Raw genomic sequence first — 15,317 nt, forward strand, 5'->3', positions numbered from 1 at the left:
ATTGCATTTTTTAAAATTTCATGCTCCAATTGTTCATTGCTAGTATATAGAAATGACATTGATTTTTAATATTGACCTTGTATTCTGTAACCTTACTAAATTCACTTATCAGTTGTCATTTTTTGTGGATTCCATGTGGTTCTATATGTACACGATCATATTGTCTATGACTAATTCCAGTTGTACTATTTTTTTTCAATAGTTACATCTTTTATGTATTTGTCTTCCTTTATTGCACTAGTTAGAGCTTCTAATGTACTGTTAAAAAGAAATAGTGAGAACAGTCATATCTCCCTTGTCTTCAATCTTAACATTCAACCATTAAATAATGACGTTAGCTACAGGTTTTTCTTACATATCTTTATCAGGGTGAGGAAATTCCCTTTTATTCTTAGCTTGCTGAGAGTTTTTGTCATAGATGGGCATTGCCAATTTTTTTTTCCTGCTTCTATTTAGATGATTTTCCCCCTCCCCCCCATTTCTTCTGCTGTGAATTACATTGATTGATTTTCAAATGTTGACCCTGCCCATGCCGTCCCCATTCCTGGAATAAACTCATTTGGTCATGGTGTGTTTTCTCTTTTATATATTTCTGGATTTAATTTACTTATTTGTTAAAGATTTTTATATCCATCTTCAGGAAATGTATTTGTCTGTAATTTTCTTCTCTTGTAAAAACTTTGTTAGATCTTGATTTCAAGGTTATACTGGCCTCGTAAAATCCTCTTCTGTATGTTGAAATACATTTCTGTAGGATTAGTATTATTTCTTCCTTAATTGTTTGATAGGATTCACCACTGAAGTCTTCTGGGCCTGAAATTTTGAAGTGAGAACATTATTGCACATTCAATAAAAAATGAGTTTTGTATTTATCTATCGCAGGGATGGCTTTCTAAGGGATGGAACAGGACATACTGGGCATGTCTCTGCTTCCCCTGCCCTGTGCTGCCTCCAGGGAGAATTTTAACACCCCCTACATCCCCCAGGTACCCTGACTCCGACTGACCCCTGTCCCCCTCATGAACTGTTTTCATCCCCCTCCATACTGGAGAAGTCACCCTGTGGCCTGAGGAAATGGATTGATCACACTAAGAAAGGACAGTTTTCACTGTTAGAACAGGGACAGGTGAGGGGCGCCTGGGTGGCTCAGTTGGTTAAGCATCGGGGACTCTTGGTTTTGGCTCAGGTGGTCATCTCAGGATTGTGAGATCGAGCCCCATGTTGGGCTTTGCACTCAGCATGGCATCTGCTTGAGATCCTCTCTCCCTCTCCCTCTGCCCCTCCTACTCTTTCTCTCTCTCTGAAATAAATCTTTAAAAATAAATAAATAAATAAATAAATAAATAAATAAATAAATAAAATGAACAGGGACAGGTGGGTAAAGGTGGCAGGTGTGACAGGTATGAGGAAGCTCGGGAACAATGTCCCCTATTCTCATCAAGGCCTGTCCTCCGAGTATAACTAATTACCACAAACTTAGCTGCTTAAAAGCATCAGATATTTATTACCTCACACTTTGTGAGAGCCAGAGAGGTAGGCATGGCTTAGCTGAGTTCTCTCCCTCAGAGTTTCTCACAAGGGTGCAATTGAGGGGTTGGATAGGACTGAGGTCTCATCTGTGGCTCAAGTGGAGAAAGATCTGCTTCCAAGCTTATCTGGGTATTGATGGGATTTAGTTCGTTTCACGAAATTGGGGCCTCAATTCCCTACAGGCTGTTGGTTGGAGGCTCCTCTCAGTTTCTTGTCATGTGAACCTCTCTACTTGGCAATTTCACTAAGCCGGGAAAGGAGAATGTCCATAGAGAGTCCGCTAGCACAATAGGAATCACGGTCTTATGTAACATAATCATGGAAGTGACGTCCCCCCTACTTTGCCTTACATTATTATTAGAAGCAAGTCAGGTCCCACCCACTCTGAAGGGAAGGGAATTGCACAAGGGCATGAATACTAGGAGGTGGGGACAATTGTTAGGGAATTACTAGAATCTGCCCACTACATATGGGGCCGTTTCAGATTTTCCATTTATTTCTCTATCAGTTTTGTTAAGTTGTGTTTTTCAAGCAATTTTTCATTCCATTTAAACTGTCAAATTTATTGGCATAGGGTTACTCATAGTATCCTCCTATCTTTTTAAATATTTGTCAAGTGATATCCTGTTTTTATTCTGCTATTAACTATCTGCATTTTCTCTCATTTCTTTTCTTGATCACTCTTACGAAGGGTTTATCAATATTATAAATCCTTCCAAGGAACCAACTTTTGACTTTGTTGATTTTTCTCTAGGTTTTACCTGTTTTCTTGATCACTGATTTCCTAACTTACTGTATTGTTTTCTCTTTACTTTCATTTTTTTTTTTAATTTACTTTTGGTTTGATATGATCTTCTTTTTCTAGCTTCTTTAACTAGATGCTTAGATCACTGATTTTTAACTATTTTTTAATTTTTTAATAGATAAACAAAATTTTCAAAACAATGTGACCGTGTGATTACGTTCCTAGGGCTCTCTGTGGGGCTTTGGAAAGGGCCTATGATTGAGAAGCTGAAGCTTCCTGAGGCTCATAATAATCCACCTCTTCTATTACTGCCTTTCATTTACTTTGAGATGCACATCCCCACCCCCACCCCCCACGTTTTAACATCTGTGGCAATGGAATATGTGTTATAAGCTGAGGCACCTCGTGACTGCTGTCATCCAGGCAGAAGTCACAGCACAGTCATTGTTGCCTATGTGTGTGATGACCTTAGGGACGGCTGGCGTTTCGCACCATCATCATTCGGCTGAGCTGTATGCACTTTTGGTACCTACGTTGAGTTTCAGCGGTGAACACTGTAAAAATGATTACGTTATGATTCAGCACCGAAACCAAAAGATAGCATGTGTTCAGAAAAGCAGGAAAAGCCAGTAAAATGTAGTGTTAGTGAAGCAAATGTTGTAGGAGGACTGCTCATAATTTGGACATTTTCCTGTAAAGCAACAACCAATTCATTTCATTGTATTTTCCCTTTTATGTATGCATAATAGTAATATTGGAGAAAAGCTATGTCTAACTTGTAACTAAAACAAAATTTTAAGTGATAAAAAGGCAGTGAGCCATGGTTTAATTGGTAGTATTTTCTTTTGTCTGATGTGTCTTACAGTGGATGGTGACTCCAATTGATGAAATTTTAGGTAGCTCATTTAATTCCTACACAAATGCCCATGAAGTGACCAACTATTATTATCCATTTTTAGAGGTGAGTAAAGTGAAGCTCGGGGCGTTAACTTGTTCAAGGACACAGCTAGTAGGTGGCAGATTGGGATTAGAGCGTCGGAGTGTGGGGCTTGGGTCTACGCTCTTCACCACACATTATATTGCCTTGGTACATGAGGGAAAGGGAGGAGCAGTTTCTCTTTTGCGATTCTCATCAATTAAAAATATTAGAGTTTCCAGGCAACTATGGCCTTGTCCCTCTCCTACCGAGAACTCTTCATTAGTTTACCACCACCCATGGATAAAACCTAAACTTCTGAAAATTCAAAGCATTCCCTGATCTAGCCTCAGCCAACTTTTGCCTGACTCATTCTCTCTAGCCACACAGAACTATTGCTTCATGTGTCCATACCCAGCGCATTTCTCATCCTAGCCTAACATTTAATTGATCTTCCTTTTACTCAAAAGCCTTTAGCTAGTTTTTGCTTATCTGAAGTTATTCATGTTAACCCCTTTGTAAAAAAGAGTTGATCCAGGAGGCCTAACGGCTATCATTTGAAAAGCCTGGTGACAAGGATGTCCCTGGCTTGCATCTGGAAATGTGGATTTCAGGAGGGTTCCAACCATTCCGGGAGCTAATAACTATGCAAATAATATGGTTTGTGCTGAACACCTGTTTTCCTTCTGTGAGTCTGGAATGTTGGTACGTTCTAGATAAAGGATGCCTCCATGACTATCCCCCAGTAAAAATCCTGGGTTCTATGTTTCCAACAAGCTTCCCTGGTTGGCAATATTTCTCACATGTTGTCACAACTCTGCTGGGAGAATTAAGTGGATTCTGTGTGACTCGGTTGGGAGAAGACTCTTGGAAGCTTATTTGTGGTTTCCCCTGGACCGCCATGCACATTTTCCCCTTGCCAATTTCTCTTTGTATCCTTTCATTGTAAGAAATCATAGCTGTGAGTATATGCTGAGTCCATATGTCCTCCTAGAGAACCATAAAACCTGAGGGTAGCCTTGGGGACCCCAATGCAACCCTTCTGCTTGAAATCCCTGCCCATGCCCGTCCCCTTCCCTCTTTAGCTGGATAAGCTGCTTCCGAATCTCTCCCACACCTTTCCTTTGTATTTTGTATTCTTCCTTGGAACTACGGTAGTATCCTGTGGCCGTCTCTATTATTATACTTATCATATCATTTTATAACTATAGGGACATTGTCTCGCAGTCCTTTGGGGTTCTTGAGAGCACAAACCGTGTTATATTCATCTTTGTATCTGTGCACCTGTCACACAGTGGTGGTTGATTAATATTTCTTGAATAAATGAATGCAGTGGCCAATCTGGGATGTCTTCTGGCTGTAGGTAGCGTCCGTAATAAAAGTAATTGAGACAGAAATTTGGAATTGCGCTTTGAGAATATTTTTTTCTTTTTGTACATCCTTGCCTACAGAGTTAGTTATTCAATTGCTTCCTCATTCAATAGACACTTAGAAAACACTTATGTGTCTTTTATGTTAGATGGGGTTTAGGGTATTTAAAAAGAAAGGAAAAAGATAAGAGGTCTGAGTTGATGTTACGGAAATTAGGAGAATTCAATGTAGGCCACAGCTTTGTCACTCTGCAAAATGGTGCTAAGGATACCTGTTCTAAATCCACAGTCATGACAAGAAAGAAAATAGCCTAGGGTCATACTTTGAGAGAAGGTACAAGGCGATTCCAAGTATTTATCAGTAACTTGTGCTGCATTAGTTCCAAAGAAAATACATCTGTCTTCTTGCATGGATTACTCATTGGCTGGAAACTTATACTCTTGTTCTGGGACAATTCATTTCTTGATTCCTTCATAAAGATGGTATTTAGATTTATTTTTTCCTTCATTCATTGTTTGCTAATGCCTTACTTTTCCCTCCCACAGTTATATAATCACCTTGCTATTTTTAATACTGCTTTTCTGACAAAGCCAAGTCTAAGCTTTAACAGATACATTTTCATATCTTGGAAGTTGCCCCAATGATTCACTCTGCTATGAACTGAATATATTATACATTTTTTGATTGTTCTTACTCTTAAAAAGGATATTGGGTTTCCTGCGATGTGATTTTTCAAGTTAAAATTAGAACTAGGAAAAGATACCCTCCTTTTGGGGGCTGGGGGGGCCTGTGTAGCCAGGAGTGGAAGTGGTTGGTAACTCAGGATAGAAATAGTTAGAGCTAAGCTCAGCCAACATTGTAATTACATCTTGTGTTTTCCAATCACAATATGGATGAATATGTGGAAAAGCCCAGTGTGGAATTCATCAATTTCTGCATCGTTCAGTTCATTAGGACTTAAACTGATTGCAGTCTGTTCAAAACACCCCTTGTATGTACTCTCCCCAGATGTTAATGACCGTTATCCGGTCAAGGAGAAAATAGTGCTTGGGACCCTGCTTTTGTCCACATGAGGCTCATAGAATTAAAGCCGTCTAGATAAGTGTTTTGTCCTTCTCTTCATTTTGGCTTCTACACCACTGTTGCTTAAATCATATACAATTTAAAAAATTATGACACATGATGCATGGGAATATCATGGATTATTGTTTTAATACAAGGAAAAGCAGATATTTCATAACAGAAAGTCCAAATTGCGGCCGAATAATTCAGACATAAACTTGTAGAAACTCCTGAGAAAATATTTTTAAAAAACATTAGTTGAATTTTGGTATTGCTCAAGCCTTATTTAATTTTTACCAAGATAAAAAATTTATGTCTAAGTCAAGTCTATCATCTGTACGACACAGGAAAAAATCCACAGAGGCTAAATAATAAAATTGTAGTTGGCAAAGAATCGACAGCCTCACTCCCAAATGTTGCTCTCGCGCTCTGTCCTTCTCCCTCTCTCGCTGAAATATACCATAGAAGCTTTAAATGATCTGGTTTCTAATCAGACGCTTTTTCACCTCTTTAAAAATACAAAGCGACTTCTGGTGATGTTTGATTTTAAATTTTGACATCGTTTAGGGTTTTCATTTTTTCACTGGATCCATGCGCTGGCCCACATTTTAGTTTTGTGATTCTATTTACAGCTATTGAAAGATACCTGAGTGGTATAGCTTAGTATAATCCTTCTCAGAGATATTTCTTCTGATAGAGTTTTCACTGCTTACCTTTGTACTCTTTCATAAATCCTGTCTTCAAGATGTTTCCTTTATAAAAGAAACAACTTCCTAAAATTCTGATATGGCAACATAAAATTACAGTTTTACATCAGAACGAGAACTGAGCCAGACTTACAAATTGAATGGTGAAGCGAATACAGCATAATAGCCGAGGGATGCCATCAGGCTGCTTCCTTACTTCTACGGCTTCTTTTCACGTTGTTATTGCTCAACGCGGTCAAGAAGCAGGAACAAAGCCCTATTGTATTAGCATAGTTTCTCTCCTGCAGGAAAACAGCTAAACGTTCAACATCTCAGTGCGAAAATAACTATTGGAAGAACAAAAGAATCAAAATGAGAATCTCGAACTCATACTTGAAGAAATATTTTAGCAACGAAGTTTAAGCTGCACTATTAGTAGGAAGCTGATTTCCTTCTGGCCCTACACACTGGTCTGTGAGTTAGAAGAGATAAAGACTATTCTAATTCTTATTGCCCCCCTGCCCCAAGATTTCTCATCCCCGCCTTTACATTTCTGATTTCTTATCAGAATTCCAGCCCTCTGAGGCAGGCAGACTGTGGGCACTGACAGCTCTGGGAAACTGAGCAGCGTCTGAACACACAATGATTGATCCTTGCTCTAAATGAGGTAGCTTGGAAGGAAAAGTTGCCGTATGCGAAAGATGACTTATTTTCAAACAACAACCCAAATAGTCATATTTTCGAGAACACTCGGGCTTGGTAATCATCATTTTTCTACGATCGCAATCTATTCGTAAGTGTTGAAAAAAAAAAAAGACAGCTTTGGCAAAAGACTAATTGAAATGTAAAGATATGCGTCTGTTATTAGGTTAGTCAAGTTATTATTTTTCACCGCTTGTTTTATTAACATACATCTTAGGTTACATGTTGCTTTAATCTTCTTTATTAAGACTAGCTGAAAGGTCCTGTCATAATTTGTCGTTTCAATGCCTCAGGTTCCATGTTTTGTTCCGAATTTTCTATGCCAACTTCTTTTGACATGAAAGTGAAATATTGTTGTTTGGGTAGATGTGCGAATGGGTCTAGGGTGGGTGTTTTATATAAAAACAATCACAGAAAATCAGTTGTGTGAGCAAATTCTATCTTCAGGCAAAATAACACTTTTGCTGCAAATGCTATCCCACTGCAAATGTTCTCTGATCATCGCTTTCTCTGGGCTAATGTGATCCTTTCTCATAGCTTCCCCTCCCTGCCATGCCCCCCAACTCCAATAAAACTGGAAATACTATGGTGCAAATGGAGAAACGCACATACTTCTCCTTTCCAGAGGCGCTTTTATCGAAAAGGGAATACACCACAAACTGTTTTACCACTTTGACGCAGCTTCTGTAAAGAAGAAAGAGTAACTTCTCGGTCTGCAGCTGATCCGTGCTTAAGCAGTTCACTGGGGCATCATTGTTATAAATGTGATAGAGGATCCCAGGAGCCTTGCATGATTTTATACTATTTTTCATAAATAAGTAAAAATGCATCAGAAGGCATTCCTACTTCCCAAGGAATGCACAATTAAAGAAAGTGGAGAAAAACGAGACCTAGGATGTAGACTCTGCTTTCAGCCCTAGGAAGGCAAATGTATTCACTTTTCATTGTTGTTGTTGTTTGCTTTTGCTTTTCTCAGTCCTCTGATTGAGTAATGACAATAGTTCAGTAGGAAAGCATACAGAAAGAAAATAATGCCCCAGAGCACATCAGTAGTAAAAGTAATTAGTTCATTGTTAACATCAGGGTGCTGTTAACAAGCACACAGGCCCTGCTCTCTGGCTAAGCTGCCACATACTATGATAGTCAACTCCAAAATAAAAATTATTTTGTGCAGGAGGAAGGAGAGCGGGGATTATAAGCTTGGAAAAGACTAAATTTGGGGGTTGGGGATATTTTTCAAAAGCATAATCGGAATCCACAAATGCAGCCTCGCCTCCCAGATCTGGTCATTATGCACCACATGTGTATTCAGAGCATGCCTGCTTATGAGAAACACAGAGACACCGAGAGAAAGAGAAGCAGCGACAGCAAGCCAGCGAGCGCGGGAGACGGAGCAAAAACCATGATTACACACAGCACCTAGGGAACACAAGATCTAATTGGAGAATCAATAACTGAAACCCCATTTTAAATATTCTGCTCTATTAATTCTTTAGGTTAATAAAAACTGCCCACATGATGATATTTTGGGATATAGATATTCAGAGTTGGATTACTTTTGACAAGAGCGTAAGCAATCTATTCAAAGCTGATTTTCCCCCCTTTTGTTCACCAGGACCTGCAGAATCTAAGATAAAAATGGCAGTTGTCCTGAGGGCACCCTGAGGCATGTCATTAAAATCGGAATTTGATCCTCTTTTCATGGTTACTTGGGACAATCAAGCACAGGAAACCTGAAAACTCATCAGTTTTCCAAAATATGACATGCCCTTGACTTTGTCAGGATTGCTGCCATGTAGCAGCCCCGGCTATTTCAAAATCCCTTTAGGTGTCACTGTCTTCGAGAATGTGCGCCGCAGATCCGGTGCAAGAAATGAGACGTGGCGCTTCCTCTTGGCGCCTTCGCCCACTTGAGGCACTTGCTCTCCTGCTTTCCATCAGAGGCAAATCCCATCTCAGTCTTCCAGGACAAGGCTTGTGTTTTAAAAGAAACGAAGCAGTTTACTAATCGTAATTAATGTCAACCCAAGAAGTGTGTTCGGTCTCCCAGTTGAAGCATTCCAGGTAATGGGTGACTTTGGTTTTTAAAGCTGCGGTGTGTGGTAGGTTACGGGACCACAGAGAATCTCGGAGATCATTTGTTGCCATACAAAATTACATGCCTTGTCCATTTGGTTCTGTTTCTGTGCTCTGCCTTTTTATTTTAATTTTCACTGATGAGGCTTTTTTTATTTTCTTGTTTGAATTACGCCACCTCGGAGGCTCCACAAAACTAGAAATCTGGTCAACTTGAGTTGCTAGGGAAATGAAATGTGTATTTCACGAGGTACTCTCCAGGCACCTAAGTTTTCTTTTAACTAAAAAATCTTTTTTTTTTTTTTAACCAACAAATTCTTAAACGAGTCTGTGAACCAAGGCCTCTTCCCACCTTCTACCCTAACACTTGTTTTTCCAGGATGAATGGTGAAGAGAGACCCCATCTCTGAGCCATATGTATTGCCTTGACCTGAGAGACCTTTGAATATTCTCAGCCAGCTGTGAGAGCAGCTTTTCATGCAGAAAGGCCAACACTCTAACCCCAGGGCAAACAGGAGGCTTTTCCAAGTGGGGAGCATATGGGTTAGCTATTTTGCCCCTTGCCTTAAAAACGAACTTTGCTTTCTATGAAAGCGAAAAAAAAAAAAAAAAGATTTGGCTCCTGAGGTTTACCTGCCCACTAAAGGCAGCTGCATTTTGATAGCTGTGGCCTGTTGCAAGGACTGTCAGTTCAAGACGGTAGAGGGGACAGCCACATGATGAACGATGCTATACCATACATGTACCATAGAATGAGGGTGGTTCAGCATCGCTGGCAAGTCCAGGAAATTCTTGTGCTTGGGTCTTATACTTGGGATAGCCCGCTGCTTAGGTAGAATTTTACCTGGTGGAACCTCAATTGGTTAAAGCTAGTGGAGCAACAGGAAATTTCTTTATGAGTTTCACTCCTTTGTTGCCATTCGTCTACTACCCATGATATAAAAACATTCACCTCTGGTAGACGTGCTTAGGAAGAACCATTTCCACAAATCATCTCATTCCACATGGCTAGCTTGTTAGAACTTTTTGTTAGACTATAGTTCCAGTTCTCAAGTTAAATAATGTGTACAAAGAAGAGGAAGTCTGAGTGAGCAAGGTCTTGTGCAAATCTTTGATATTGTGTCTTGTTATTTACCAACCATTTCATGTAAGCTAATCTACTTGTCTTTTACTTGGCTTTGTTCTATGGCTTTGCATATGTTTTCCCTCCCACCTGGGATGCCTTTTCTTTTCTCTTCCCCTCTACATGCTTTCCTCTCAAAAACCAGCTCTAAAATCATCTCCTGCTAAGCGCTTTTCCTGAAGTGTTTGACTTGACAAGGATCATTCAGGTGTGCTTCTCATTTGTCATTGGTGTGATATTATAGCTCATAGTTTATTATTGCAGAAACTTGAATATATTGTAGGTTAACGAACGTGCCCCAAACCTAAAAGGAACATCCTATTATAACACCTTCTATTGCCTGTGTTAACATCAAGGAAGGGACTGCATGGACCAATTAGCCCTCCTGGGTGTGTTTCTTGATAAACTCTTTTCTCAGGTGTGACATTGGACAGAAGCGATCGAGGCTGCCATCTTCTTTTCCATTATGTTCTGTAGGATGCACAGTATGGTGCCTCGCACAGCTCAAAAAGTTTTTTAGCTCCTCAAAGTAGTACTGAGCACTAACTACCTACAAAGCACCTGCGATAACACGATAATGATGACACGCCGCTCTCTGGTGGTCACTTAGATACTAGATCAGAGGTTGGCAAACTATACAGCCCAAAATCTGGCCTGCCATCTATTTTTTAAAATAAATTTTTATTGACACCCAGCTCAGCCCATTCACTTGTCTACATATTGTCTGGCTGATTTTGTGCTCTAATGGCTGAGTTGCGTAGTTTTAACAGAGACCATATGGCCCACTAGGCTAAAATATTTATTATCTGGCCATTTACAGAAAAAGTTTGTTGACCCCTGACCTAAATCTTTGCATTGACCATAGTAAGAAGACAATTATTGGCTTAAAGTATAATAAAGACTAATGTAAAAATCAGCTCAAATGAACTATTAAAAGATAAATTACACAAATGTACAGTCTTGGACAACTTTAAAAGGCAGCTGCTTTCTCTAAATAAGTATTTAGGAGCTTGTATTTTCAATGGGAAAAAAAAAAAAACAACCCAAACAAAAACCCAAGGCCTAGAGACGTGGGGTTATCACTCCTCAACTCCACTTAGAACAAGCACTGCTCGTGTAACTGCCTGTGAGGGCAATCATTTCATGTATCTTTTCAACAAGTGCTTGTTGAGGACTTGCTTTGTTCCAGGTACTGATGCCTGGAATGCATGATAAGCCAAAGTGGAAGGAGATACTTCACTCGCCGTTTCTGCAAGTCAAACTGAGTATCTGCAATAAGTGGCGCAGCCAGGACTCGAACCAAATCTCCTGACCTTGCGTTCGGTATGCTCAAGTCAATAATTGTGCCTACGAGATATGCAGATTGGAAAAAGTATTATACAGATTCATGACAAACATCACTTTTCTCTCCAGTGGTAAATTTATTGGTTGGTGGTACCATGTCTGTTTTTCTTCATCAATACCCATATATGAGTTCATCGAAGGGGCAATCCAAGTGTGAGCCTGGTATTAACTAGCCATACAACTACAGTTTCTCAGAACTTCAGTTTCCTCAGCTGTACTGATGGAAGGCCATGGGGTAGGGTGCTGTACACTGAAACTAAAAATTTAGCACAGTCCTGAGCAGTAGAACGTATTTGGGTATGGAGTCACACACAGACTAACAAATATTCGTGGAGCGCCTGCTGTATGTAGTCCAGCCTGGTACTGCCACTTTCCAGCTTGTGACGTGCTTGCTTTACTCCTAATTTGCTTAATACTTTTCTTCATTGTGAAAAATTGGGAGCAACAAGATTGGCATAACAGGGTTGTTGTGAGAATTGTTGTGAGATGCTTGAAGGCACCCAACAGGGTGCCGACTCTGTGCAAGGGGCTCAAGAGATGTTAGCATCCTCTTGACTATTAAGGTGATATTACCACAGTATTAGAAGGCAAATCAAGTTGTAAAAACACGAGAGGGAAGAGAATGACTGCCTTTCTTACTCCGCCCGTGTACACGGTGAAAATGATCATACTTTCCAAGGTGACGGCGTTGGTGAACGTGGCAGGAAACTCCATCTGATGAAAACCCATTAGCGCATCCCTTCCAAAAACCTTGTTTCTTTGCCTTGGTTTGAAATTTGAAGACAGAAGAAAATCCCTCTTATCGCCTTAGTTGCCAGGAGTGATTGGATAAATTAGGCATAAAAATAATATTTGAGGGTCAGGTAATTATTCTAGCACCTTGGGGGAACTATCTTGATAGTGCAAGAAATACTCCCTTTATCTCTTCTTAATTCCGAAGCATAAACTTCCTCCATGCCAGTCTGCTTTAAAATCCGATGACACCGCTGCTGGGTGTTGTCATATGATGTCAGAGAAGGTGTTGAACACTTAACGAATTCCGGGGTGTGTTTCTAGTGCTGAGAAGTGCTGTCTTGTGTTAACAGTGTCAGTATAAGAGAGACTTGAAGGCAAAAAAGCCTATGTTTATGTAGGTGTTCTTTCATGTCGGGTGCTACACTTACTGCTTTTGATGAAGATGTATGAGTTCCTGGATATGACATTTGTTGCGAGACGGAAGATTACCATGGGTGAAGTGCAGCCGAGTAAAGGATGAGGTGGCGGATGGAGTGTGAATGAAAGGTTACACGCGTTGATGTCTTGTTTATTTGATTTAGGAGTTTGAGATAGAATTAATCTATTTCAGTTTTTAGCATGTTAGGAGAACTATCTTAAAGATATGCTTTCCCATACATAACCAAAATATATCAAAATAAGCTTCGGAAGGTAGTTTTAACTCGGTTTTAGTTGTACAAAATTGTGTGCCGGGGGGCGGGAATGAGAGCCGGGGACTCTGTTCTTAGAAAAGCCTAAACTGCTTTCACGTGTATTATTCTACTTCTATTCACAATACTCCGTGTGGCAGGGAAAGCCAGATTTTTTTTTTCCATGAAGTTTAAATGTTTTCAGTGAAAACCCATTTTATCTATTATTTTTCTGGAACAGGGTGAATGCAAACCAAAACTCATCATCTCTGAACACAGAAATTAAAGAATGAAATGGGCTATAAACTGAAGCTGAACAATCTAATTTCACTGTTGCAGTTAATATGGTGAGAAAACCCTCAAAACCATGGACATTTAAAGGGCAGAAAATAAATGCAATGTTTGAGGTTGAATTCTCTAAATAGCACCTGGATTTTGGCAGCTGAAAACGATGCTAGAATTCACAATGAAGAACCGAAATTCTCTCAGAACGAATCATGCTCTGAATGTACACACGTTCTTTCTCAGACTATTTGCTAATTCTGCTTTGCTAAAGGGTAAGCTGGGCATATTACTACCTCCATTTTACAGATGGAGTAAAAGAAGACTGGCGTTCTAAATGTCCCAATTAACAAAGTGAGTCAGTGGCAGGGTCAGAAATAGAAACCTAGATCTCCTTACTCGCAGACAGCTGCTCTAGTCACGGAACCAAATTCCCTCTCTCTGGGCCATTCTAAATGCATTCGTTTATTTGCATCTGCAAAATGGGACATAAGTGGCCCCCAGTAAGTGCTCTTCCACCGGCCTGGGCTGGCTTCCCTCTCCTGACTGCTCTGGAGGAGACCTCGCGCCTCTTTTCTGGTTTCTTTCTTTCTTTCTTTCTTTCTTTCTTTCTTTCTTTCTTTCTTTCTTTCTTTCTTTCTTTCTTTCTTTCTTTCTTTCTTTCTTTCTTTTTCTTTTTTAATATTTTATTTATTTATTTGACAGAGAGAGAGACAGTGAGAGCGGGAACACAAGCAGGGGGAGTGGGAGAGCGAGAAGCAGGCTTCCCGCTGAGCAGGGAGCCCGATACAGGGCTTGATCCCAGGGCCCCGGGACCATGACCCGAGCCGAAGGCAGTCCCTTAACCAACTGAGCTCCACCCAGGCACCCCTTTTCTGGTTTCTTCTAGCAGGACTGTCTGCTGCAAAGCGGTCTCCCCACCCTGAAGTCTATATGCTCCCTTTTGTTTTGGACTGCATTATAAAATGACTAAATATTTCTTGCTAAATTAAAAAAAAATTGTTTTTGAAAAGTGAATCTATTTTTTCAACGATGCATGTCTTCATTTCAGAAAATTTTGCAAGTAGAAACAAAGTAGAAGCAAAACAAAATTTTGTAGTTTACTAGGAAATAACTCCAGTTAAGGACAAAATAAAAACATCTTGATTTTCATTTTTAACTCATTCAGAGGCTTCCCTTTTTGGTTTAAAATGGGATGCTTTTTCTGCATATACGCATGTGTGGATATGCGTGCATCTGTCTTTATAAACACATGTACACATCACATACACAGAATCAAAGGAAATCTTTACTCTTTCCTGTTCTCCGTTACTATTACTTCTCCTCAAATTTTCTAGCCATTTGTAGTAAACAGACAGTGGTGTTGCTGAAAATGCAGGGAGGAGGACGATAAGTCAGGCAGCAAACTTCCCCACTAAATTCCAGGGCACACAAAACCAGCCCTAATAAAAACTCCATTTTTCCTTCTCCCCCATACCAGGTAATTAAAACTGCATTCATTTTAGGATTTCTGTTGAAACACAGAGAACCAGAGGCCTGAAACTGTCTATCAGAACAGCCTGGAATGTAGAGATGCCAGCCTTGCTCAGATGAGTGCCTAACTCACTGGAACCCCGATCAAGTGATGTGCTAGAGGGCATGGACGGAATCGGATATTAAGGCAGCCTATTTAGATTACCTCCTTGGGAAAATAATTATCATTTAATCTTTATATGGGTGGATTTTTGTATTTTAAAGTCTACTTTTTTTTTGTCAACAAGAAAAATATTAGTTTTGATCCTCAAAGTTCTTGTCTCTGATTTTAAAGGGCTATTGCTTTAGTTCTCCATCCTTTATGGTATCAATAAGCTAGTGGAAATGATGGCGAATAAATCCCATAGAAAGTAGTTAGAAGATCAAACATAACCTTCACTGCAGACCTAGAGGTGCCTATTCTTTTCTACTCAAAAAAAGATCCTGACTTGGAGATGCCCTCTTCTTTCAGAGAGCCAACATCGTCTTCTCTCCTTTCGCTGATATTTACACGAAAATAAACTGCCTGTTATTGTCCGTTATAATGGAATGTGAACTTTGATAA

The sequence above is a fragment of the Mirounga angustirostris genome, unplaced genomic scaffold, assembly GCF_029215605.1.
Source record: "Mirounga angustirostris isolate CCGP_5_RB_7025 unplaced genomic scaffold, mMirAng1.0.hap1 SCAF_4, whole genome shotgun sequence".
In the NCBI taxonomy this organism is placed as follows: Eukaryota; Metazoa; Chordata; class Mammalia; order Carnivora; family Phocidae; genus Mirounga; species Mirounga angustirostris.